The 25,209-nt window shown below is 38.4% G+C and overlaps 1 pseudogene; it reads left to right on the top strand.

The window, feature by feature from the left end:
- Positions 1–4,724: 4,724 nt before the first annotated feature.
- Positions 4,725–11,967, top strand: LOC112607751 (annotated as a pseudogene).
- The last annotated feature ends 13,242 nt before the right edge of the window (positions 11,968–25,209 follow it).

The raw sequence follows: 25,209 nt of genomic DNA, 5'->3' as shown, positions 1-25,209 counted from the left end.
ATACCTGGGCTTGGATTAAATTTATATATTGACTCGTGGCACTGCCCACAAAGATAAGATCTCTATTTTTTTCTAGGATAGTTTTGTGTCTTTCAAAGATATTTTGAAGTTCATCTCTTATAGCTTGTGTCTATTTTATGCTAATTTTGTTTCTACCAATTTTGTCACTAATATGCTATAGGATTTTTCTTTCATTGTATCTTCTCCATGATTATAGTTTGTAGATACTAAGGCTATGGATTTCTTGATAATTTTACAGTATACTATTTATTGATTTGTTTATTGGTTATATGAATTGCGTTATTTATTCTCAAGGATTTTCCAGGTATACTGTCATATCATGTACAAATAGAGATAGTTTTATTTCTTTTCCAATTCTCACACCTCTAATATTTCATACAGCAGTAAAGGTGTTGGTATTCTTGCCTTTTTCTTGACTTTAGGAAAATATTTCTAGTGCTTTCCCATTAAATTCAATGCTGGGTTTAGAAAAGATAAAGTTGGCATGCACATACACACACACACACACACACACACACACACACACACATTCAAATCTGTAGACCAATCTTAGATGTATCAATGCAAAAATGTAAAATAAAATATTGTCAAATAGAATCCAAAAACATTGAAAAATAATGCACTGTGAACAAGTGGATTTTTCAAGAAATGTAGGAACAGTTCAGATAAAAAATTCTTATATTTACCATAGTTATGGCTAAAAAGAAATCATATGATAATCTTTCTAGATGCTGGCAGAAAGTCCAACAAAATTTGACCAAATCCCTGATGGAAAAAATGCTCGATGAAAATAGAAATTTATGAATAGCATCTCAACACAATTAATATATCTATACCTCTAATTATATTCATATCTAGGTAGATTTAGATAAATAGAGAAAACTAGTTCTAAATGGGAAATAAAAATAGTTCTAATGGGAAAATGCCGTGGACATTTTCCCACATCCAAGAATTATTGTTAAGCATTGTGTTAAAGTATTAGCCAATGCAAGCTGACAAGGGTTATGATGTTATTTAAGCCTGAACAACTTGGACTTGTGAAAACATGCACAATTATGATGGTTACACCCATGGATTGGTTCTGGGTTAGTTGATACCCATCTGAGTTAAAGTAGAATAAGGATGAATTTATTGTGAAACAAAGCGGTATTTCTCACACCCATAGATTAGACTGATGATTCTTGCTGGGATTCAAATCACCCAGGGAGCACATACATCGTATATATCATACATATTTTATATCTGGAAATACAGATTTCCAGTCCTGATCACAGAATTTACAGATTCAGTAGGTCTAGAGTTTGACCTTGGAAGTTTTGTTCTTTCTTACTATGTATTTCAGTATGTAGGCATGGTTTTAGGAACTACTATTTTATAAAGCTTTATTTACTTGATTATTTATTCATATGTTTATTTCCCTTCTTGTTTTAGAATGTGTTTAAGTTGGTTTACCGGAACATATAAAATACAGTAAAATTAATGTAAATTTTAAAAAAGGAAAATAAATTAAAATTAAGAAAGTTAAACGTTGGTATAGATGATGCTAATATAAAAAAGGCCCACCACAGTGAGTTAGAAACAATAAGGTCGTTTGCAGAAGTTAAGACACAAGGCCATTCCTGGGTTGTCATGTGAAGTAAATTATATTATAGTTCCTCTTTCTCCACAACCGGTAGCATTTGCTTGTGCATAAAATTGTTTAAAATAAACACTAAGAGCTGTCTCTAGGTAGAACAGTGGCATATAAATTCATCACAAATCTGTAGATGTGCATATGCAAAAGATTGGTGTGAATGTACAGACACCTTGGTTATCAGACAGTAGCGTGGGGCTTAGATTGTGGGCATAGCACCTTTGATCTTTATATATTTAACACTTTCAGCACAGGTCAGCAGAGTAACTTATTTCATCTCCAGTACCTGTATCTATTAAGGTATATTTATTATCTGTACCCTACTGATACCATAAATAATTTAAGAAGAGTTAAACAACAACAAATACACTTACAACAGGACAATTAAAAGACAGATAGAAAAACAAATCAGAAATCATATAAAGTAGGGGACGTCAGACAAATCTGCTAGACACAATTTTAACTGCAATGAATTATTACATTTAGATTTTCATTGATTATCCTCTAAAGCAAAAAAGAAAACATGATAGAGATTGCTCTTCTCTGATAAAAAGAAAAATCTTACATTTCTTTGTAAGATTTGCTCCCATTGTTAAATTCTAAGAAAAATGTATCAAATAGAGCTATCTGTGAATAGTATGGAGTCATAATTCTACAGCCTTTACCATCCCCAAACCTATCTCAGGAGATTGCTTTTATCTCACTAGTTTATAGTTAGTTCTTTAGTTAGCTCTGTACATATTTTTTTTTTTTCTTATCTAGATTAAGGACTGGAAGATATGTATATTGATCTTCTTAATGTTGCACTTTTCTGATATAACAGGCGCTAGTAAATGTTCATCAAGTGAACGAATGAATAATCAATGAATAGACAAACAAATAATACTCTGTGCAGCCAATTGCATGCCCTAGCTCTCACCCAAATCACCAGGCTTGGGTTATTTAACAGCTTTGTTTGCATTTATTTATTTATTTATTTTTGAGACAGAGTCTCATTCTGTCACCCAGGCTGAAGTGCAGTGGCACAATCTCTACTCACTGCAGCCTGCGCCTCCCAGATTCAAGCAATTCTTGTGCTGCAGCCTCCGGAGTAGCAGGGATTACAGATTACAGATGTGTGCCACAATGCCCGGCTAATTTTTGTATTTTCAGTACAAACGGGGTTTCACCATGTTGGACAGGCTGCTCACAAACTCCTGGGCTCAAGTGATCTGCCCTCCTTGGCCTCCCAAAAGGCTAGGATTACAGGCATAAGCCACCAAGCTAAGCCAACAGGTGCTGCTTTAGTACTTACTAGGTTGGTGCATAAAAGTAATGGCAGGACCTGCAATTACTTTGTAGTTATGGCCAATAAGCAAAAGAGGCAAAAACAATTTTCATTATAGTTCTTATATTCTCCACTGGGGGAATAAATGATTAAAGTGTGTAATGTGTTAGACAGCAAGAAGTATTTTGAAGAAGAAAAAAAACATGACAATGCAGAAAAAAGACAAAGAGTCCTGAACTCTGTGTAGGGGTGTGTGTGTGTGTGTGTGTGTGTGTGTGTGTGTGTGTGTACGAGAGAGATAGAGACTGGGAATATACATCCAGGAGAAAAGGCATGACTGGGGCATCCTGGCTTCTTATGATAACTGATGTAAACAGAAATAAAAAGCACAACGATTTAACTCTAATGGTCTCAAGGCAGGTGACGTGGTGGCTGAGAGTTCCGGGGATAGAAGGAAGTTTAACTTATTTCCAAGAATACACAGTATTATGGGTATTTGCGTCACTTTGTTGCACAGAGAGAGTGGTGGATGTATTCAAACAATCATTGCAATCAACAATGATATGTATCCAACCTATCATTCCGAGCTGGTGAAATGCATGCATTTTGGGGATTAGGTTAGGGAAAGAGGCTGAGGAGAAGGCTACGAGGAGGAAGAAATTCTCAGACACAATGGGACCTGTTACTTCAGCAGCACTATACCAGAAATAGTTTTCAAGGAAGAACTTGAGAATTAATTTCAAATTGAAGGCTAAGTGCAATTTAGGTAGGCAAAAAGTAATTTCCTGGGTTGGATTTGGGCCAGGACATTGGACTTAACGCCTCATCTCTTGGAAAAATTGCCATGGGATCTTTGATAATTATAAGAGAGCATGGCCTCAGATTTACAGCTCCAGCATAGGCTGGTATCTTCAGAGGGCAGCGCCACTTAGTACTCGGAACAGACTCCAGTTGATGAATGATACCTTCATGCCACTTACTGATTTACATGCCCTCTGTGCTCCCAACAGCACCTGCGCTTTTCCAAGAGTGCTTCTGTGCCTAGGGACTGCCAAGACTTTGCTCTGTCAAATAGTACAAGATCAGATCAATTGATACTAAAAAACCTCTACAGCTCAGAAACTTAAAAAAAAATGGGTCAAGAGATGCTTGCTGAAGTGATTGTTATTTTTAAGCAGGTAAATGTATCAATATGAGTTATAATAATAAAGGTAGTGAACACCGAAGAATCCCTGACTGGGCTTTCATCTCTACAGCTACCAAAGTATGTAAAATCCAGCAAGTCATTGCACCTCACCAAGCCTCAGTTTTCTTGTCTATATGAACCTGAAAAAAATCCAAACAGCTGGCCTATTCTAAACCACGTAATTTATCACCTGGTAGTCTACTCTAACTTTAGAATCGTTTCCTATCTCCCTCTCCCCGTGACCCCAGTCATACTGGCCTTCTTTATGTTCTGCAAATCTACCAAATTTGCCTGTAGTCAGGGCCTCAGTGCTTGCTCTTCCTACCACACAGAATTCTTCTCCCCTAGAGGATTATATGACTGGCTTCTTCCATCATTCAAATATCCTTTCTCAGAGGTTCTATCTCATCACCCAATCAAAGATTGCCCCTTGCCCTTCATTTTTTTTCTTTCAGCTTCTCATTTTATTAACGTCATGGTATTTATCACTTTCCAAAATCATATTTTTTATGTCATTGTTTACATGTTCAATGTTTATCAACAACCCTTCCTCACCATCATAGAATCAGAGTTTCCATGAGCAAAAGAGTCTTGTGGGTCATCGGCAAAGCCTGAGTCCTGTCCTCTTTCTCTCCTCCCCAGACAGTATGAGCTTCACCACTTGCTCCAACTTCTCTGCCAACTACTAGTCCCTGGGCTCTGTCCAGGTGTCCAGCTACGGCACCCGGCCTGTCAGCAGCGTGGCCAGCGTCTATGCAGGTGCCAGGGATTCTGGTTCCCGGATCTCTGTATCCCGCTCCATCAGCTTCCTGGGTGGCATGGGGTCCAGAGGCCTGGCCGTGGGGATGACCGGGGGTCTAACAGGAATGAGAGGCATCCAGAACGAGAAGGAGACCATGAAAAGCCTGAACAAACGCCTGGCCCCATACCTGGACAGAGTGAGGAGCCTGGAGACCAAGAACGAGAAGCTGGAGAGCAAAATCTGGGAGCCCCTGGAGAAGAAGGAACCCTAGGTCAGAGACTGGAGCCATTACTTCAAGACCATCGAGGACCTGAGGGCTTAGATCTTCGCAAATACTATGGACAATGCTCGCATCGTTCTGCAGTTAGATAATGCCCGTCTTGCTGCTGATGACTTTAGAGTCAAGTATGAGACAGAACTGGCCATGCACCAGTCTATGGAGAACGACATCCATGGGCTCCACAAGGTCATCAATGACCCCGATGTCACTTGGCTGCAGCTGGAGACACAGATCGAGGCTCTCAAGGAGGAGCTGCTCTTCATGAAGAACCACGAAGAGGAAGTAAAAGGCCTACAAGCCCAGATTGCCAGCTCTGGGTTGACCGTGGAGGTAGATGCCCCCAAATCTCAGGACCTCGCCAAGACCATGACAGACATCCAGGCCCAATATGACGAGCTGGCTTGGAAGAACTGAGAGAAGCTGGACAAGTACTGGTCTCAGCAGACTAAGGAGAGCACCGCAGTGGTCACCATGCAGTCTGCCAGAGTTGGAGCTGCTGAGATGATGCTCACTGAGCTGAGAGGTACAGTCCAGTCTTTGGAGATCAACCTGGACTTGATGAGAAACCTGAAGGCTAGCTTGCAGCAGCCTGAGGGAGGTGGAGGCCTGCTACACTCTGCAGATGGAGCAGCTCAACAGGATCCTGCTGCACCTGGAGTCAGTGCTGGCACAGACTTGGGCAGAGGGACAGCACCAGGCCCAGGAGTACGAGGCCCTGCTGAACATCAAAGTCAAGCTGGAGGCTGAGATCACCACCTACTGCTGCCTGCTGGAAGATGGCAAGGACATCAATCTTGGTGATGCCCTGGACTGCAGCAACTCCATGCAAACCATCCAAAAGACACAACCCGCCAGACAGTGGATGGCAAAGTGGTGTCTGAGACCAGCGATACCAAAGTTCTGAGACATTATGCCAGCAGAAGCAGGGTACCCTTTGGGGAGCAGCAGGCCAGTAAAAAGTTCAGAGGGGGAAAAAAAAAGCCTTGTTTCTATTTTTTACCAGTCTGTTCCCAGTATTCAGGGGAGTGCCTAGTGAAGAGCAGATCCTTAATAAATATGGAAGAATGGAAGACAATGGATTCAGTGATCTCCCAGCCATCCCAGCTGCAGCAGTCTGGGGGCCAGTGCACCTTTAGCTAGGATAATTCAGCTCCAGGAAGTACCATGACCTGGGATAGTTGTTTTTAGTGACTTTCCCTAGCTGTCCTCATCCCCTGCCTATCCTGGATATAACCTTCATCTCCTGAAGGCACTGTTGTTAGAGTCAATTACATACAAAGGAAGATTATGGGGTAAGGGTAGCATAAGATGGAATGAATTAAAATATTTCAAACAGTGCCTAACTCTTCTCCCCCTTTCTCCCTACTTAGCAGTGGTGAAATTCGATGTATACATTAAATAAAATATGGAGTACTTGAATATGTTTTAATATTTTAATAAAATAAGATTGAAAAATTTAACTGTGAAAACTTTCAAAATAATGGATTTCTAATAATTGATTCTCAAATGCCGTCTGTTTCTCACTACACAGTAGGAAGGACAGGAATTGATGAAGAAAAAGTGAGGTTGAGAATGAGCACAGAACTTAAGGGTGTGACCAGGATGTGAGGTACGATCCATGAAACCGTAAAATCTGCAAACCAAAAATAAAATTCTAAGACACCCTAACCATTTGAATAAACTTCTTTCTCAGCCAGTGCACTCTTAAAATTTAAGCTGAAAGACTGGTTTAGGCCATGACGGGAAGTGGGGGTTTGGCATGCCTCATTATATCTCCCTGTCATTAACACCAACACAGACCTCAAGTCTGATAAGAAGCATTTACAATCTGTGCTCTCCAAAGTTTGCTACCTGAAACCTTCATCTGCACAATAAGAACTTTGGTCTCCACAATCCCTCATCTTAACCCAGACATTTTCTTTCTATTGACCTTAGGTCTTTAGATAAATTGAACCAATTGTCAACCAGTTAGTTTTTAAATCTGCCTATAACCAGAAGCACCCCCAACATCCCACATTGAGCTGTCCCTGCTTTCTGGACCAAACCAATGTATTTCTTAAATGTATTTGATTAAAGTCTCATGTCTCTCTAAAATGTAGAAAACCAAACTTCACCCCAACCAGCTTGGGCACATGTTCTCAGGATCTTCTGAGGGGTGCATCATGGGCCATGGCCACTCATAATCGGCTCAGAATAAATTTCTTCAAATATTTTACAAAATTTGACTCTTTTCATCAACAAATCCAAGGCAAGAACGTGGCAGATCATGGTAGTGAAAAGTGTGGCAGAGGAAGGTCAGGAATATGGAAGAAGCAGCAGTTGGGTTTTATATGGCTCATACACAGTCATTAGTTTAAAAACAAAAATGAAATATTTCCAGTTAAGGCACACACTTTTCATTTTATCAAAATGTCCTCCACCTTTTCACTGATTTTTATAACTTGCTGTGCCCCGAAGTTCTTTCTAGATTACAACTGCATGGCCCAGGAGAGGTGCAATGGCAAAGAAACAAGAAGTGATTCTTACAGTCGGGAACCCCTGGAAGCTGGGGATGCCGAAGCTGTAAGTAGGGGATGATCAAAATTGACCAAACAAAACAGTCACTATTTGCATTAATACGATTTCTGATGCATTGATGTCTTTTTAAGTAGTTGGCTCTGAATATCTAGATTTACCTCTCTTCCATCCAAACATCATGTCTAAAGTTGCCTACTTCCTCTTAAAAAGGTGTTAATATCAGGTGAGTTCTAACAGATGTAATCCAAAGTCACAGGAGACAGTTTGCAGGGCACAGGAAAGAAGGCACTTAATCTCTGACTGTGCCTAGTTTAGCCCATGGACAACTTCTTCAGAAAAAAGAACATTCACTTGACAGTTTTATCAGTCAGAGAACATCTAAGAAACAAAGCTCACCACACCAGGGAATTCAATAGGAGTAATTTAATATGGGTAATCGGTTACTAGATTACAAGAGCTGAAGATCAATTGAGAAAAAATGAGGTAGCACTGACATTAGCGACTGAAGGAAGCTGTGACCTTGAGGACTATGATAGAGGCAGGAGGCAGAGAAATTCTAGGCAGACAGCGGCAGGTCCCCGACAAAACCCCACCTTCCAGCCTAAAACCTGCAGTTCAAAGTGAGAACTTCTATCCTTGTTTCCCTACTCTGTCCTGATTGGTTCTTTCAACACTTATGAATAGTAAAAAGCATGCACTTTTAAAATGTGCTCAACGTGTATTTACATAATAGCCTGTAAGAGTTCCACTGTCAAGTAAATAATACTGTAGTTGCCTTTTAAAGTATTTAATTACCTACAGTATTTGCAAAGTATGTTGTAATGGATTTACAAGAATAATGTCTTTTTATCAACTGAAAGTTGCTTTTTCCAGAACTACTCAAGGCCCTCCCTGCCCCCCATCTTTGCCTATAAAGACTCGAGACTCAGTTGGTAGAGGGAGAGAAGCAGCTTGACTGGAGAGAGGTGACTTGTCTTCAGAGGGACAGCTGGACTTCAGAGGAAAGATGGCTTAACTTTGGAGAATGGCCTGACTATAGGAAAGAGCTGGCCGGAGACAGCCAGACTGCAAGGGAAGATTACCTGCCCATCCCATCCCCTCTCCAGCTTCCCACTCCACCAAGAGCCTTTTTCCATCACTTAATAAAATTCTCCACCTTCACCATCCTTCAAGTGTCTGGACAACCTCATTCTTCTCGGATCCTGGACAAGAGCTTGAGGCCCACTGAGTGCAGGTACCCAAAAAGGGCTGTCACACTGGTCCTTTGCCCTTGCCAGCAGAGGGGAGCTGCCCCACGCTATGAGGCAAGGGGCCCACTGAGCTGATAATACACTGCTGTGCCTGGATGGCGGAGCTAAGAGAGCACCATAGCATGCCTCTGGGGCTTCGGAGGTCACAGGCATCCCCACCTGGGCACCACCGTGGGGCCCGCATGGAGCCTGCTCCTGCCGGCACCCTAAGTGGCCAGCCAGATCCCACACTTGCTCACTCACACGCTCTCTCTCACAAGGGGTTGAGCATCACAGGTTGACTAAACAGGGTATCCCATTCTCAAGACCATTGAAAGGATTGAGAAAAATCCTGCATCAACCAGAGGGAGGAAGTTGTGTGACTGGAGCCCAGGTGCCTGGACCACAGATAGCTTCTGGAACCATGGAGAACTGTGGGGTGGGCTAGAAGGTGAGACAGAGGTGTAGGGTGCCACAGCCACTGGTGAATGTATCCTTGAGCAGAGAGAAAAGGTAAGAAATCAGACTTACACCTTCTCCCTACCTTCCAGCCTCCAGCCACTACTCTCCACGCCCTAAAAGAGCCAGAAACTAGTTGGTGAGAGAGATTAGGGCCGTAGTTTGTGGGGGTCCGATCCCTGTGATACAGTGGAAGAATAAGAACAGCCCAGGAGAGGGCTGAAACATTGGCTGCAGTTCGCCAAAGCATAATCTTCCCACAATCAACAGCCCCATCACCCCACCTCGCAGGGGCTCTCTTCTTTGTTTACTTGTTTTCATGTATAAGATGCTCTTCATGGGTACGATGTCAGCATGATATTGCCATCTCACTTTAAAAGTTTCCTTTTCACAGAAGTGAAACCGTTCAAGACCATTCTATCTAGATGGGTGGTTTATTTCAATGCCAATTTAAAATTATTTTCATAAATATATATATATGTATTTGAAATCAGGGAAGAAAAGGAATAAATTTGAGAAGAGAGTAGAGTGCTAACACAAACCAGAAATCCATTACAACATACTTTGCAAATACTGTAGGTAATTAAAGACTTTTAAGGGCAACTACAGTATTATTTACTTGACAGTGGAACTCTTACAGGCTATTATGTAAATACACGTTGAGCACATTTTAAAAGTGCATGCTATTTACTATTCATAAGTATTGTTAATATGTATTTCATTTAACCCTAAGCAGCCATTTCAGTCTCTTGTGTGAATTTACATTTATGAATGTTTTTATAAAATGCATATTATTTACCCAATAGGCAACTCTGCCATAAGAAAGGCTAGAGCTGATTGCTAATTTAACTTCACATGAGTTTCCATGCAATTGTTCCTTAGGTCTGCCCGCATGCTTGGGCATCCATAAATAGTCCTTCTCTTCAGAATCCTGCAAGTCAAGACCCATGAGCTGTTCAAATAAAGGGATTTTCTAGTCTGTTTTGGTGGTTCTGGGGATTTTAGTATCACATAAAAAGAGGCCAGGGTATGTCTCATCTTAGAAAATAAAATAAAGATTTCAGCACTGAAGATGGCAGTCTATAAAGTATATATGTGTAATCACCTTGTTTATTCTGTGAACTGAAGCCCACAACTACAAAATAAAGATGAGCAAGCTCCAGACTAAGATACCTAAAATGTAAATTTTCTTCCTCCCTCCTTCTTCTTCCCCTCCTCCCTCCCTTTCTTCTTTCCCTTCTCCTTTCCTCTCTCCCTCTCTTCCTCCCTCCTTCTCCTTCCCTTTCCTTTCCCTTCCCTTTCCCTTCCCCTTCCTTCCTTCCTTCCTTCCTTCCTCCCTCCCTCCCTCCCTCCCTCCCTCCTTCCTTTCCTGCCTCCCTCCCTCCCTCCATAACAGGATATAATCTTTCCTGCCCCAGTCATTTTAATTGGAACACCAATGACTCCAGCACCAAGACACATAGACTATATGCAGAATTTACAAAGAGAATAAGGATTCCCTGCCAATGCACATACCATATGCAGAATTCACAAATGGAATTTGTTCTGTGACTTTTGTATCCCTCTGCCAGATCAAAGACATAAACAGGAATCAGAAAAAAAATATTAAAGGCACAGACTAGTAATAATGTTTCTTTGGAGAGAGTCTCCCTAGGCTGAAAGTCGCCACCCCTTCTTTTGGAGGAGGAGTGGATTGGGAGTGCCACTTTCTAACCTAAAGCATAAAGGGAAACACTGAAAGCTTTGAAATTTGTTCATATGGGAGAAAAAGACTTGGTGCTGGCCTTATGACTAATAAAGCAAACATAGATTGAGGAATTGAGGACTGAGGTCTAATTATCATCCAGGAAATCTAAAGGCAGAAGAAAGGCTACTGAGCTTCTTTGGTGGTATATCCAGAAGACTTTTGCTGTGCTGAGATGTCCCGTAGTCCACAGAGAGTAGGTGTCAGGCTGTTTTGGGTCCTACTTGAGAGTCTGGAGGTATCAATCTTGATGCTGAGGAGCCAAAAGAGGACATAAAAGCAGCCACCAGACTGCAAATGTATCTGGCCAAGGTTAAGGACAAAAGAGATCTCCAGTAGAGAGAGCCACTGAGGAGGCCATGGCTGCATCTCATGGAAGAGTCAATCTTAATCATTCCAGGTCTAGAGAGCTAGAAGTCACCCTGCTGAGTAAAAACTGATTCTCTCACCTCTCTTCCCTTTCCTCCTTATTTTATTTATTTATTTATTTATTTGACACTGGCAGAAATTCAATAGTAGCTAGTGATATGTAGAGGATATAAGAGAGCAAAAAATGTTAAATAGAAGCTTAAGTTATTTGTGGTAGACTGTAAAATTGGCCACGTATCTTTCCCCTGTTTAAATATATGCTCTTGTAACCCAATATTACAAATCCTTTGATCAAAAAGTGCAGTTTGTTTCTCCAGACCTTAAATCTAGGTTGGCTGATTGACTTGGTCAGCTCTAGAAGGTGTTTAAAGTGTTTGCTCATTTGGGGCTTACCCTTTCTTGCTGTGAACCCCTGTGATCTTCACCCTGTGAATAGGCCTGCGTCAGCTCGTTGGATGATGAGAAATTTGTATCACAGTGTCCCAGAGAATTGCCAGTCAGTAACCGGATATGTAAATGAGCTCAGCTGAGACAAGTAAAGGAACCACACTGCTGAGCCCAGCCCAAATCGCAGATCCAAAGAACTGTGAACAAATAATGGTAATTGTTTTAAATCACTAGGTTTTGGGCAAGTTTGTTTTATGTGGCAGGATGTAACAGACACAGCCTCTCTCACTCAGGCAGATTTTCAGTCTAAAGAAGGACTGAACTGCAGAGAGGGGAGAATTTCAAAATGTCTGTGAATCTAAATATTTGAATTTCTGAACTGAGACTGTGTTTACAATTTAATGTGACTGTAGGAGCATCTAATACTGGAGAATCATTGGCCCCCATAAGTTTTCATTTATGGACAGGACAGGATCACTCCCAGTGAATAATTAAAGAGATGATAAAACATAAACTCAAAATTGCATTTTGATAAAAATCCGTGTGTAAATACTGTTTAGCACATTGACGACAATTTCATAAACATGTTTTACATGCCCAGTATAACATATCCAGCATGGCCTCAGAAAAAAAGCATTCACTCTAGAAAAAGAGTTGATGGCAGGACCATAACATCTAATTTCCATTTACTGAGGGTGCTTGCCAAAAAAGGAAATTCCCTGGACAACTACCCTTGCAAACATGCTGTAACCTACTCTCTGGTATAGCAGGAGTGCAGTACTGCTGGAGTGCAGTGATGCAGTAGCCTCCTACCTCAGCCTTACAAGTAGCTGGGGCCACAGGTGTGCACTACCATGCCCAGCTAATTTTTTATTTTTATTTTTTGTAGATACGGCTTTTCCCTATGTTACCCAGGCTGGTCTCAAACTCCTTGTGCTCAAGTGATCTTCCTGCCTCAGCCTTCCAAAGTGCTCGGATTAGAGGTGTGAGCTACCACTCCTGGCTTTTTACTAGTGGAAAGATAATGGAAAGACCTTATATGTCAAATGCTTTTAGCAGGAAATACCTGATTTACCCAGGCTCCTTGTTGTACATAAACCTGGAATTTATGGATTTTTGAGAAAATGATTCATTAGATAATTAGTGGAGTAAAAAAAAAATCATGCTTTATGCCTGAAATGGCTCCCACTATGTAACAAACATGCTACATGCATTGTGAAAACTCACAAGCTAGGGTTGACCAGATTGCTCCTTATGTGAGAGAAGAAGGGCTTTGGGGAGCTGAGGTAATGGTGTTAGACTTCTCTCAGGGAAGCAAGCTTTGCCCATGTATTGCAATTTCTTGTACTCTGAATTACTAGGAAAGTTTGATAGTGGGTAAGAGCTATGACTCATGAGAGTCTGCCTTGACAATTTGATCCTTTTTGTTTTTTCGTCTTCTATTTGGCATCTCCTAGGTCCTCAAGGACCTCGAAAACTTCAGAAGTAGATTGTCATGCAATCTTGGGAAAGCCACTTAACTTCCACATTTAATGATATTTATTATGTTATTAATCAAATCAGTAAATCACATAACCTCAAAGGGATAATGTGAGCATTGAAAGGACAAAGAATGAGAAATACTTTTAAAAATTATAAAACAAAATACAAACGTAAGTAATCAAAGTTGCTACAGAAATCTAGATGTAATATGGATCAAATAACTACTCAGTGTCAGCATTTTGTCATCACTGTGTACAATTACCATATTTATATCCCTTGAGAGCTTGTTCATCTTAATTCTGATCGATTTTTGTGTCTTTTCCTGTACCTAGTAAGCACCAGTTCTTTTACATTAAAGGAGCTCTTCGTATTATCCAACTTATTTCTTTCCATTTTACCTGGAGCACACATTTTAAAAGTTTTCCACATAAAGTAATTTATATGGCATTCAGAACTTCAGTAAGTTCAGTAACTTCATTATTCATTTACCATTTACCACATGGACTCAAATGTTTTTCAAAGATACTGGAAATTTTAAATGGACTGAATAATATTGATATTAAACCTTCATAGTTTATTTTCTGTGTACTTGATAATAAGAACTTTTATCAAAGCTTTTAATGCAACTATTAAATTAAGCCATATGGGATTGTCATTCTTATACATCAACAATATATAAATATTAGAAATTTTGTATGCTCCAGTCTAATAGTCACAATGTATAACAATGCATAGGTTGACCAACACCAGAAAGAGTGGAAAAGAAAAAGAAATAAGTGAAATTTGGCAGACACTGTCGATCTGTTGACTGGTAACCCAACACTTTCCCAGTATTTCTTTACCTCCTCTCTCCTACAGTTCTTACAGACTTTTGAAAATAAATTTTATCTTTCCAGCCTTTGTCAAGTATAGTCATATGACATTTTCCTGACATATACAACATAAGCTGGGATCTGTAGATGAACATTTGCTCTCATAATGAAAGGGGTGGATGAGGCTAGCACCACGCCATCCCTTCTCTCTTCTTCTTGTCTTAGGTATGATGCTGTAGCTGTCAGCTGGCTAAAAGGTTAAACATGCTGATCAGAAGGATAGGAAGAAGCTGGGTCCATGACCACATCACAGAGCCATCACACCATTGCTGGGCTTCCTAACTCCAGACTTTTATTATGTGAAGACAAAAAAAAAAAACACCTTGCATTTACATAAGCCATGACTAGCTGGGGTTTATGTAACTTTCAGCTGGAAAGAAAATTTTCTAATTGATACAGTAGGAAATATGAACATGTATCTGTACATCTATATCTCAAGGAATTATCACAGCCTGAGTAGTAAGAGGTTCAGTTACGAAATCCTATTAATGAGAAGAAAACTGCCGATTTTATTAGAATCAATCTTTGTTAGAATCTTCATTAAATACATTAACAGTCTTAATTAGAATCTTCATTAAGTACATTACATTTCTCGGCTTAGTGACTATAGAAAGCACTATTTGACTTTTAAAAAATGATACTTCAGCCATAACAATGCCAAACATTTGTCCTTCTGAAGATTACTATTAGGTTAAGTCTTACGAAGTAGCTGCTAGCCACCTGGTTTCGACCAATATAGATGACAATTTAGTACGGTTCAACATACTATATAGGGCTATTGCTACAGGAGTAATAACTTTCTGAGATTTGGCAGCAGCTGTCTGGATCCTGGAAAATACTCTGAGAATAACATTTTAACATTTTATTTATTTATTTATTAAATAAAGTAAAAATTGAAGTCGGCTTGTTTTTCTGAAATTTTCTTCTTTTATATGAAAGGAGAGTTTGGCAAAACATTAATTATGGTTTGGGATCTCACAGCAGTCAATATAGTGTACAAAAATGTGTACAACACAAATCCTCAATTTATTATTAATTTAAATCTGGTCATTGAAAATGGGTTTGTGTGTCTAAATATACACATATACAGACATACATATATATCACATACATCTTATAAAGAATCTTTCTAGAACAAGTTAATTTTCAGGCATCATTAGAATTTGTTCAAAAACAAGAACTTATAAACCAAATTTTCTAAGCCTATTAAATGCCAGCAGTACTGACAATATCATCATAAGACACTTAGTAGCATTTTAGTGGTTACCTATTAATTTGTATTAGAATATAATAAATATTATTCAAGTGTTTTTTGACAATACACTCAGTTTTAAAAGCTGTCTGGAGTGTCAAAAATAATATATTTTATGTGAGTTCTATATAAATTTTCATTGAATTCAAACTTTTAAATAAATCTTCCAATATCTAATGCATCATATTATCAAAGCACAAAAAACCATTATATGATTATAAGAAAACCTCAGAACTCACTGTCTTCAAATTTAATGGACTCCCAATGCTTTTTCCCCCTGCAAAGACTGTTTTTAAGACATTTCACAGTATTTTATACATTATAAATGGATTCCATTCTTGGCTTAGTAATTCACCTAATGGACAATGGATACAAAAAAGCTGTAACTCCAGGGACATTAAATTGGTTCTTAACTCTGAAAATTACAGCTTTTACAAAAAGAAGAAAATACTAAAAACATGTCTAATGCAACACTGCATCTAATTTTCCACTACTTCCAGATTGTGTCTAAAAGCTCCTAAACTTCTTAATGACACAATATGTTAAAATTGCGTTCCTTTATATTTAGATCTCAGAAAGATCTCACCCATTTTATAACCCTAAGGAGGGCTTATGAGCAAGGAGAGCGTGTGTGCGTGTGTGCGTGTGTGTGTGTGTGTGTGTGCGTGTTGGGAGGCAGAGGGAGGAACAAGTGGAAGGTGCTACTTCTATCCCAAGAGACTGTGAATTCTCATACTGAGGTAGGAAACTAGCACCCTGTGTGGCATCCTTTTTCACTCACCAAGGTGATTACGAATCCACATTTCCATTTTAAGCACTGATCAATGGTATTTCAGTACGGGAACAGAAGAGGAACAGAAAAAAAAATTGCTTTCAAGACATACCTAGTATGTCTTAAGCCTTAAGACCAGCCTTTAATTTGATAATACTATTATTCAGATCTGTTTCCATTCCAAGAACATGAGCAATTCTCCCTGAAGCCAAACAATACGTTCAAGCAGTCAGAGTAGAAAAATTATTCTACTGAACTGTAAATACAAAATGCTTCACATTTTGTCAATTCACGTGTGACTATAGTAAAATACGACCAGTGTCTGAATGCAAACAGTCCGTGAATTGGCACAGATTCTAATAATACTTATCTTGTAGTCAGTTATTTTATGAGCTATTCTAATTTCAAAGACAATGGTTGCCCACTCCCCTTCATCTCTCCTTTCTCCTAAAGAAATAAATGGTTCAGAATACTATCACTGTAACAGAAGTCCCTCCATTTAATCCTTTTACCTTTTCCTCTACCTTGAGATTAGTAACTTTCTTCCTCCAAGTAATTATTTTCTTGAGATTTCTCCCACATCTTTGCAAATAGCTAACATAAGCACAGCACACAGAGATGCCCGACTGATCACTCGAGTGTTTTACTTTACATGGGTTATTTGTGTTTGAGAAAATAATATTTCATTCTAGTTTTCACTCATCCCCTTTTAAAATACTGATAAATCTATGAGAAAGTCTGTACATCTTTCAGAGAATTTGTGTTTCTTTCAAATCAGCACCCTTTGACCATTTAAGTCAATAAAAGCTTCCCTTTTCCTAACAAATTTTATTATTCTAAATTGACTTATTGTAACAGAAACTTACCTAGACTGGACCTTTTGGCTGTGTGGACTTGAGCACTTCATCTTTCTTGTAATACATTGATAATGTGCTGGTTTTTTATGCGATACAAAAAAATACATTGCCAGCTTTAATTCTCAACTTCTCTTAATTTGCACCTATTCTTTCCTTAAAGGCTGCATGTTATCCTCTAGTCCTCAAGGAGAGCACTTGATTTTCTTGAGAAATTACATATTTCTTCTAGAAGCTTAGTTACCCTGTTCCTCCCTTGATTTGGTCTGTGAGATTTATCACAAATGAATTTTTCCATTTTGTTGCTTAAAACGTCTTGGATACGTTTCATCATCAATGGCACATACTGCACCTCCATATTATGCGAGGTAACCGCAGTAAACATTTCCCATCATTTTTACAAACATTATTTGGTGAAAACAGGTCTTACTTTCTCCACATTCTCATGCCCTTTGTCCCGTCCCTCCATTACCTATTATCTGTCATTTCCCAGAATTCTCTTGAATCTAAACATCTGAAATAATTTCACTGTCTCTCACCACCATCCAACATTTTCACAAAAATCCTGTGAATCCTAACTCCTAAATATCTCTAAAATCTGTTCCAAGTTTTCCCTCTTCCCTATAATTTAATGCGCCCATAATGATAATTAATATCAATCACAAAGCTGTAGTGCATTAATGTTGTTTCATTTTACTTTATTTTATTGTGTCAAGTCATTCTTACAGTAGCTACTGGCACTCCTCTACTCTACAGCTAGCTAATTGTTTGAGGTCCCCAAATGAAGGGAGTAATTAATGTCTGAACCTAAGCAGACTGATTTCGGAGCCCATGCAACACAGTGTTCTAGCTTAGACTATTCCAAGATGCTCCAAAGTGCGCTTCCAACCTCTGGTTTCAGCTTCATCCCTTTTCTCCTCCACAGAGCCACTGAACTGACTTTCTGAAACATGATTCTGAAAAATCATCCCTCTGCTAAAAAAAACTTCAGCAGCTTCCTGTTCTCTACAGGGCAATGCCCACTCTTCTCAGTGAGCATAAAAAGCCTTCTGCAGTCGCACCCAACCTCTCCCACATGTTCTACCCCAACAACACCTGCTGCTCCAGCTACTGAAAGATCACCATTCCTTGGAGTCATGCCCTTGCATGTCTTTCTGCCCAGAGTCACGCTCTGCCTGTAGCGCTCTTCTCTGAACTCACTGCCTGGAGTGCTTCTGCTCAGCATGTGCACTGCTTGTGCACACCTGGTCATGAGCATCGCCTCTTTGATGAAGACTTCCTGAAATGAATTGGCACAAATCACTCTTCCTTCCACTGGGTTGCCTGAGACTTCTGTTCACAACTCTATTAACACACATAGATTTCTCTCCCTGATGGTGAACATGTCAAGGAACAGCTTTAAGTTCTTTAAGATCTTTTCTGTCTCTCCAGTCCTTCCTACATAATGTGGTTAGTTAATAAATGTTCATCAAATAATGACCAAATCCTTCTCCCCTACCCCTTACCTTTCTAATATTATTTTTCCTTGAATAAAATTCGTATGCTTGAAGATATTACCCAGGGAGCTCTAATAAAAATACTAACTTTTAGACAGAATTTACACCTTGAGGGATATTTAATAAATTCTTTCCTTGAGACACTCTTGGTTCCTCTCACTGAAATGTCTGATAATATTTCAGTTACCAACCCTGCAGCACGGTGTTCTCAAAGTGTGCCCTGGGAACCACTGGGGCCCCTGATACCTGGAGGTCTGTGAAGTCACAACTATTTTCGTGGTGATACTAGAAACTTATTTGCCTTTGCACTCTTGTTCTCTCATGAGTGTACAACAGAATTGTCTAAAAGGCTACCTGACATGTTCTGATGTTCTCAATCCGCTGGCTAATTAATGTGTGCTTGTATATGTTTATGTTTTAAAAGTTTCTCAGTTTTTATTTCCAATACAGTAAATATTAATAGCTATATTCTACATAAAGAAAAGCTCTTTGGGTACTTAAAAATAATTTAATAATATAATAGAGTCCTAAGACCAAAAGTTTGAGAACCATGTCTCCAGTAGTATGCTAGAGAAAATTCTGGTGCGCTAAAAATGACATATAGAGTAGAATCACAACTTTAAAGTTTTCATGTGTATTTTTATTGTATATTATTCATCTCGCAATGCATCCTGAAATTTTTATTTTATCATATTTGAACAATCTTGCCCAAAATCTACTTTCTGCAAAGCAATGTTGATTGTGACCCAGAATGGTGTGCTTTTATAGGGGATTATAAACTGCTTGATGATTAGTTTCAGTATCTACCCAGGTATCAAAGTGAAATTGACTTCTCTATAAATATAAGATTTGTGCATTTTAAAAAGTAAGGATGCATACAAATTTTGTTTCTTCAAACTCCTACAGAACTCAGTAATACTGTCTCATAGTTCTTTCTTTTATTTATTATACCGATTTCTGAATCAGTCTCTGAAATATTTAATCTGTTTTTTAATGCAACAGAGAAAAAATTATAATTTCTAAAGTTTTTTTCATTTAGTCTAAATCTATAAACCTTTCTCAAGGTTACACCCTTTTCAACCAGCTCCCTTGCATTCTATAATTATGTACATTTTAAAATGAATTATCCTGTCCTTGTATTCTTATATTTTCTTAAATGTAGTAACAAGAATATGTGAGAAAAGTCTATTCTAGGATAAGCCTTTATGCCTTCTTTCTAATAATCCAGATTTAACATTTATGATTTTTCTTATGTAATTTCTTCTTTCACTAAGGCGTACACAAAAAGAAGTGCTAAGAAATTTCTACTTATTTTGACTTCCTAAAAATATCATGCATATATTCATCTTGGCTAATCTTTCTGTATGAGGTTTCAAATAGATTGTGTTATAACATTTTCACTCGAATAAAAATCCTTTATGAGTTTGTACTGAGATATTAAACTTACATGGGATTTCAAATGCTTATGAGGGAGTGTTTGTTACTTCTCAAGGTGATGCACCTACCTCACAAGATGTAGTGAGGTGAAACAGCCTACCTCAAGAGATGATGTGATGAAAGTCAACAAAAATAATAAACAATTAGGAAATTTAACTGTTTAATATCTACTGGAATGTCATGGAGCCTTCAAAAAACTGCATTGCTTCCAGCAAAAAAAGTAACAAAATGAATTTCCTCCCCCCATTATCACTCTCATGAACACATCTAACTTTTGAAGATGTAGCTGGATAAGGTAGAAAAATAATCTAAAAATCTGATCATGAAACCACATTGAGATAAATTTTGTCAAGTCAGAAGCTTCCAGGATTACAGGTAATTCTCGAGCTCATTGCCATGATAGACTCTTTCACACGTAGCTGCCCTTTAGGGTTCTGCAGGACCCCACATAGACACCCTGTTGCTTCTCACATTTTCTTGTAATTTGAAGAGATAAATGGTGCCAGCTGGCTCCTGTTTGACTCAAGGCAACGTGATATTCAGCTCCTCAAAAACTTGGTACACACCTTAGAAAACTTGCCAGAAAGAATGAAGAGCAAGGGGTGTGTGTATTCAACTGCAGAGAGAAAAAGTCTAGAGGAAGAAATACCTGAATCAAGTCGCTGGAATAGCACTCTTTGAGAATTTAATACGCAGATAAGCAGTAATACTTATAAATCACTGGGGAACTGTATGGGGTTGGAGTAAAACTCAATAGACAAATACGAAAAAACAAATATCTAACATATTTGGAAAAAAATTTACATTAATTTTACTTGGTTAAATCACTCTCATTTTCTCAGTTGGATAGATCCATTGGGGAAAGAAGGTGGCAGAGTGCTATAATTAACATAAATCTTTAAAAGGCTTTTCCTGTAGTAAAATTTATGTTGAAATAAATGAGAATACGTGCAGTTGAATGCCAACAAATAAATAAATGATACTTTTTGAGTGTTTAATGTGTGTCAAGCACTCTTGCAGGGGATTCACATGGAGTAACTAATTTAAATCTCACAAATACCCAACGCTATGGGTAACTATCATTACCTCCATTTCATAAGTGAAATGAAGAAACTGAGGCAGAGAGAGTTTTAGTCCTTTTCCAGAAAACACATGAAACCAGTGGTAGTGCTGGAATTTGAACTCAGGAAGTCTTGCTCTGGGGATCACACCCTTGCTCACTTTCTATTGTCTTGAGACCATGTGTAATGCCAAGGTGAAACTGCTTTGCTACTCTCTCATGATGTGTTTTATATTCTGTAATTTTATATGTTCAAATACTTACTACTTGTAGGTATTCTTTATTGTTCTCATTTTTACCTCTCTGATCCTCTTCCTCCCTATCTTGAACATATCAAGGGACCAAGCCTTGTAACAAATTCCACAGGAAATTCAAAGGCTAACTTGTACATAGCTGGTGGCTAGGAAAACATTTTTAAGTGATTAGATCACGAATTTGTCATCTGTACCATAAAACAAGTTTGCCGTCATGTCCTCATTTGTGTGGTAGTTGGTAATTTTTTAAATGAATATTTAAAAAGTAAAGTTGACTTTTTTCTAATTATAAAAGTATTGCATGATTACTGTAAAACTCATAGAAAACACTGAAGTGGAAGGAAAAAAATCCTAACCTGAAAAATCAACCACTATTAGCATTTGGTCTGTCTCCACAAAAAAAAATTTCTAAGAATCAGTACTGTTCAACAGCAGGATTAGGAGTGAGCTTGATATTACCGGAAGCAGACCCCTGGAAGAGAGGGAGACCACTTAGCTCAATTGATAGGTTACATAATGTCAGTGGAGTACTCTGTGACATTGGATCTTTGGGGGAAAAAATGTCCTGATTTGTAGTTTTGGCCAATTTCCATGGTGTAAATACTACCCCTGTGGCCAATATCAAGCTATCAACATGCCACTGAATGTGGAGCCGGGACAGGTGAACACAAAAGCTCTTGCAATCTAGTACCAAGTCAGACCCAGTACAACACTGATAGTGTTCTCTAAAGTTCTTTTTACCTCTCACGGTCTTGTATTCTTTTAGCCAAAATGTTACTTTCCCTTCTTTGTTATGAAGTTATTTTTCTTCTTCCCTTGCCAGGACCCAGCATTGGCCTCCCAAACTGGTTCACAAACGTATACCTGGCCCTCTTTCTGTTTATCCTTTACAAGAAAACTGGAGAATCTTTTAAAAACATAAATCTGAATGTGCCCTTTTCCCTGCTTGAACAAATTCAGTGGCTTCTGTGGTAGGCTGAAAACCATCCCCTCCATTATGTCCATGTCCTAATCATCAGAAACTAAATGCTACCTTATATGGCAAAAGAGACTTTGCAAACGTGATTAATTTAGGATCTTCGGATGGGTAAATTATCACGGATCATATGGATGGGCCTGATAGAGTCAAAATGGTCCTTATAAAAACGAGACAGGAGAGTTCAGGGTCAAAGCAGAAAGTGCTGTGATGACAGAAGCAGAGATTGTGGTGATGCACTTTGAAGACAGAGAATGAGGCACATGTCAAAAGATACGGGTGCCACTAGAAGCTGAAAAAGTAAGGAAACAGGTCCTTTCCTCAGTGCCCTGAGAAGAACCAGCTTTGCCGACACTTTGATATTAACCCCAGTGAAACTGATCTTAGACTTCTGACTTCCAGAACTATAATCAGAGAATATGTTTGTGCTGTTTTAAGCCACTAAGTTTGTGGTAATTTTTTTACAGCAGCAATAGGAAACTAAAACAGTATCCCTTCCTATAAAGACAAAACCCCTTCCAATAGTCTATGTCCCCTCTATGGTCTCACCTCTATCTATTCTGTCAACTCATATCACTTGTTCTCTTGTTTTTTCTATTCCATTCCCACTGGTTTTCTTTCAATCCACTATATTTTCCATGCTTTGGCTGTTACTTCTGCCTGGAATGCTCTTTCCTCTGATTTTTTTTCTAGTTAATAGTTAATTCCTAATTATATATCAATTCAAGCACAACTTCCTTAGAAAGGAATACACACACACACATATACATACACACTCATATATATTTATGTATGAATACTAATATACATATTTATAAATTGTGTATATATGCATTTATATAAATATAAATTTATAAATGTATGTATACACAATATATACATATATATGTATATTTATATATATGACACACACAGAAGAGTATCTCTCTTCTTCCTTGAATTTATAGTAATTGAAATTTTTACATGTATTTGTATGAGTTTTAATTGCCTTTCTCCAGCAGCGGGTAGCATCTATGCTAGTTTTAACTTACTTGTGTATCCCAGGGGCCTGATACATATGAAGTATTAAATAAATATTTGGTATGTAACTCAATACTTCCCAGCTCATTCCTCTCTATGTGTTCAATACACTGTTTGTTCTATAGTCATGCATCCAACCAACATTTACCAAGAGTCAACTTTACACAAAGTTCTGATCTTATACAGTCATGCAATTTCTAATAAAAAAGACATAGTAATAACAGCTAATCTCTATTGAGAATTTACTGTATCAAGTACTGTAATAAATACTTTAAGTATGGAAGCTTATCGTACCCTCACAAGATGAGTATATTATAATTAAATTTTCAGATAAGAAAAAACAGGCCCTAAAACATTTATGTACTTTTCAATAGACCACATGATGACTAGATTTTAGTGTGTAGGTTTGACTGACAAAACTTTCGTTTCTTAGCACAATATTATTGTTCTTTTGAGGTGCCATACTTGTTTTTAAGAATGTTTTACATATCTGTGTGTATTAGTGTATTATGTATTAGCCCATTTTCATTCTGTTTTTATTTTCATGTGGTATTCTTTTTTTAAGAACAATCCATATTGCTGGAATACATTGATTCTAACTGTTGCCATGTTTCATTCAACAATATTTATGTATTACAATCTTATAATGTCAGAAAGGCCTAATTCTTTTCTAATAGCCATTCTTTCTTCTTCCTTTAATAGTGATGGGCAGCTGAGCACATGGCCATTTAGTTAGAAACTTCACTTTCCAGCATCTGTTGAAGCTAGGTGTGGCCACGTGACTTATGATCTGAATAATGAGATATGAGTGTTAGATAGGTGTCAGACTTCTAGGTGTACTCTTAAATATAAGTGGTATGCCCTCCATTTTTTCTTTCCCCTCCTCCCACTAGCTGCAGCCAGAGCAATCATTTTAGACTGGGAGGCAGAATAAGTGCTAAGTTGGTAGCGAATCAGAATAGAGGGAATATTAGCCACAGAAACCATGCAGCTGCCATATTAGCCTTGGACTTCTGAAACTCAGATCTCTGTTACATGGAGATCTATACATCTCTGTCTTGTTTAAGGCACTGTAATTCTGGCTTTTCTTAGAACAGTCACACTGTATTCAAATCAAGATATTTATCCACTCCTCTGGTGAAAGACATTGAGTTTCCTCTAACTCTCTCCACCACACTAACAATACTCAAATGATATCTTTACACATTCCCCTTGTGGAGCTGTATGAGATGCCTTCTAAGCTAGGGACTTGAGAGTAGGAGTTATGGGTCACAGCTTATAAGAATTTTTAATTTGACCAAAAACTGCTAGATTGCTTTGCAGAAAGAGATTTTGTTCTTACTCACTAGTGTATGTATCCTCCCTCTGAAATGTTTCTTAAACTCAATTCTTTTTTTTTTTTTTTTTTTTTAAGACAGAGTCTTGCTTTGTTGCCCAGGCTGGAGCGCGTTGGCATGATCTTGGCTCACTGCAACCTCAGCTTCCCGGGTTCAAGTGATTCTTCTACCTCAGCCTCCCAAGTAGCTGGGATTGCAGGTGCCTGCCACCACACCCGACTAATTTTTGTAGTTTTAGTAGACATACGGTTTCAACATGTTGACCGGGTTGGTCTCAAACTCCTGACCTCAAGTGATCTGCCTGCCTTGGCCTTCCAAAGTGCTGAGATTGGTGAGTCACCACGCCCAACATAAACTCAACTCTTATAATGTACAGCTTTAGTGATTCTAATCCTAACTTGGTTTAAATATAAATTCTTTCAAGGGGTAACAAAAGAAGATGGAGTAAAATTAGTGAAAACACAAGGAGAAGTGAAAATTTTCCAAACTCATTAGATCAGAAGTGAAATATTCTGCAGTAGCCTGGACTTCAGGCTTGCATCTTATAATGAAAAAATATATAC

The sequence above is a fragment of the Theropithecus gelada genome, chromosome 15, assembly GCF_003255815.1.
Source record: "Theropithecus gelada isolate Dixy chromosome 15, Tgel_1.0, whole genome shotgun sequence".
Taxonomy (NCBI): Eukaryota; Metazoa; Chordata; class Mammalia; order Primates; family Cercopithecidae; genus Theropithecus; species Theropithecus gelada.
Note: the sequence above shows the minus strand (reverse complement) of the source record. Positions and strands in the feature narration are given on the sequence as shown.